Source organism: Oryzias melastigma, linkage group LG13, assembly GCF_002922805.2.
Source record: "Oryzias melastigma strain HK-1 linkage group LG13, ASM292280v2, whole genome shotgun sequence".
Classification (NCBI taxonomy): Eukaryota; Metazoa; Chordata; class Actinopteri; order Beloniformes; family Adrianichthyidae; genus Oryzias; species Oryzias melastigma.
The window spans coordinates 13498353-13501991 of NC_050524.1; the positions used below are offsets into that span (position 1 = coordinate 13498353).

Here is a 3639-nt window from a genome sequence, read left to right on the forward strand (position 1 = left end):
AGGCATAAAAAGTTCAAAATTGTAATACTTGTTCGCTCTAATTCTAGAAAAATGTACATTTTCGTTTTTCCTCATGAAATATTTCCAAAGCCTGAACCGATTCTGGGATCGGTTTGTCCCGAATGGCCTCAAACACGGTGTGCTACTTTCCCATTAGATCCCATTAGGCGGAATACGGGCGTGATTGGATCAGGCTTTGGGATGACATGTTCTCCTTGATGAGCTTATTTCATTCTCTCTAACCATCCAGACCCTGTTTGTGTCGGCCAGATTACCGCAGCCAACTCCACCACTGCAGAACTTCAGGAACTTCCATGGATTCTGCTGCTGAATCTTTGAAGCTCCACATCCCTTTATTGAAAGAAAAAAAATCATACAAAGCTTCAAGAATGTAGATCTAACCAAGTTTTTTATTAAGAAGATAAAGTCTGATGATAAATCTATTGGCTAAAGAGCTTTAAGATGGTCATCAGTCCTAAACTTCGGGTTAGATTTTAGATGAAGAAATGAACATTTCTAGAACTACTTTTTTATCCACAAATTGCTGCTAAAATTTGCAACATCTAATCATAAAGATACATAAAGAAAAAAGCTCATACATTGGCTTGGAATTGATTTATTAAAAAAAAAAAAAAAAAAAAAACGCTAAAAAAGGGAGATTAAAAGTGAAATCTTAGAAATCTAAAAAAAAAAAAATCTAGAAAACACATTATATGATTTTTAAAAACAAGTTATTTATATGAGACCACTGCAAATAAGTATTTGAACACATGAGAAAATCAATGTTAATATTTGGTACAGTGGTCTTTGTTTGCGATGACTCAAGTGAAAACGTTTCCTGTTTGTTCTCACTGGAGGACGGTTTTTGGCCCACTCCTCCTCACAGATCTTCTCTACAGCACTCAGGTTTTTGGGCTGTTACTGAGAAACACTGAGGTTTCTATTGGGTTGAGGTTTGTTTCAGGGTGTTCAAATACTTACTGTATTTGCCTCATTGTACATGTGACATAGAAATATCAAACTTAATGATTGGTCATGTTGATTGGAAAATAAAAGATACACATTCTTATCTATTTTTGCACCTATACAGTTAATAACACAATAAATCAATTAAATATAAAAACAAAAATAAAAAAGTTTAATTAATTGCTTAAAAATAAGTACTTTGCATTTGTTACTTTAAGGTTAAGAGAACACTTAAATATTTTAAACTTTTCTGATAATCCTCCAACTAATCCCAAATGCTGGAATATTATAAAGAATTAATACAATTTCTACATTTTTTATTTACATTTTTGTCAGATTAAATGCATAAAAGTCATGCCTTGATTACCACCATGAAGGTTTTAGTGCCCAAACAGCCTTTACATTTTCTGTTTTTGCTGATCTGATTTATTTACTAGACCAGCTCAATCTTTCCTCACAAACCTCATGGCTCCTAAACACAACACTTTGTTTTCAGCCTGTACAAAATCCTGGTTATGTGGAGACTTTTACCAAATAAAAACAAGAGTCAGAGCTTTGGGCTGTCAGACTCTCCTGCAGGCATCCCTTCAGCCTTTTAGAGCAGAACAAAACTTTCCTTTTTAACCCTTTCATCTAAGGTCAGTTAGGTTCTCACATGAATTTATATTATTTAGGGTCAGACAGCTGTGGATAACTCCAGAAAAGAAAAGTCGATTTTTTTTATGTCTGTTCTACTTAACATTCCATAAATATCTGCTGATATTTTTCTCCTTAGGAAACCAAATTTACTGGAATAAATAAATAATTATTGGATACAATTCTCACATATTGGCATCAACATAACGCTGGGATGGATTTAGATGGAATAAACTGTGGGGTTCCATTTGTGCCAAAAATATGTTTTTATTGATTTTGTATGATTTTTTTTCTCAATAAAATGATTTGATACTGGTAAAAATAGAAGGGATTTACGGAGAGAAAATAGACTTATCTCAATTTGTGTGTGTAATTCTTGATTTGTAGCTCATATCATACATTTCTAAGGCTATTGTATATTAATTATTGAACATATCTGTTTAAGAAAGAGGTAAAAAGGTCAAGTTTTCACCAGATATTATTTATAATCTAAGTTCAAAGCAATTGACAAGAAAACTCTGATGACCCAACATTCTATCAGCATTTAAACGCATCATTTACAAACGAATCTCTGAGATGTGAAAAGAATCTCACACCAGATTTGTGTTTAAATGCAGTTTTGTGAGTGCGTAACAAGTGATCCATGTGTAATTGTTAAAGATTTGTGCACATAGTTAATTATAGCTGCTGTAAGTTTGCGTTGTGCACGTGTACATATATATATATTGTACATGCAAATACACAATTGCAAGTACACAAAGTTATGCACTCAAGAGTTAAAAATCAGGAATTGCGGACACACAAATAGTGACAAATCTATTTTTTCTCCATAGAAATTGAACAAGCTCACATGTTGTGCCCCACTATGGGGTGCAGAGAGAATATTAGGGGGAAAGTTTGGGGTGTCATGTCCTTCAGAACCCCTAAAATTCTTAAAAACCTGTGTGTCATCATGTAAGTTCATCTATCAGTATAAATCTATGAGTTTTATGTTGTATGTTCATTCTGACAAAACCCACTGGGTTTACCGGGTACAAGCTGGACACTGACTTGTGCCCTGTTGAGACTATTTATCTTTATTTTCTGGTCTGTTTGCTTGTCTGACCTTCCATCCATCCATAATTATATTTGTCTCCATCCATCTTCCTCCTCTCATTCAGGACCAGGTCACGGAAGTAGCAGACTTTTATTTTGTTTAAGTATTTTTTTGTGTAATTTTTTTCTCTTGTTCCTTTAGTTCATTTTGAGGCCATTGTGTTTGCGGGGTCACAGCATACGTGAAAAGTCTATCAATAGTTCCCCAGTCAGAAACCTGCAGAAATATTTAACCTTTTTTTTTTTAATTAAAATCTATACATTTATTGAAAAAAAAAAAAATAGTCCAGACAAAAAGCTGTAGCAAGAAAAAAACAAGGCTACAATTCTAAAAGTTTAAAATACTGCAAGAATATTTTTTTTAATTTGTTTTAAAAAAGCAGAAATAGAAGCTGATGCCAAAATATTAGAAAGGTATTTAATAGATAAATGCCATCCATTGTACATGTGTAGAAAATAACAAAAGCTCATAATAAAGAAATATTTATAAAACTTGTTTCAGTAAAAGCGGCAGCACATGTACTGGATAGTGTAAATTTATGAGTCCAGACGTGCATGTTTGTGGATTTTGTCAACCAAAACTGGACATTAAAGATCCGTTCTACGGAAGCCCCAACGTGTCAAAAACCAGTCAGGCACAGGAAAGCGCAATAAGGTAGACGCACTTTATTCCTAAAACAGAAGCTGCACCATCAGTAGCGGCACACAAGTATATGTACACATATACACGCACAATTACCTAAATCTGTTATATAAAATATATAATCTGACATTGTACCTTTAATTCCTCTTCAGAGCTCTTTGAGTGACTGTGCGGGAGACTCGAAGCAGACAGAGAGGTAAGTCTCATCCACTCGTTGGGTGGGACACAAATGCCCAGGCCAGCTTTTTACTTCATCTTTACAGCATGGCAATAGAAAGGTTTGTACCCCCTTTGAAAAA

General features: G+C 34.0%; 1 protein-coding gene across 1 annotated transcript in view; it reads right to left on the bottom strand.

Moving 5' to 3' along the window:
• Positions 1–3348: 3348 nt before the first annotated feature.
• The window catches only part of LOC112149205 (mediator of RNA polymerase II transcription subunit 13-like), a gene marked incomplete in the record, with an annotated part of 20061 nt that continues 19770 nt past the window's right edge, over positions 3349–3639 (bottom strand). The window contains 1 exon segment of the mRNA XM_024276755.2: positions 3349–3639.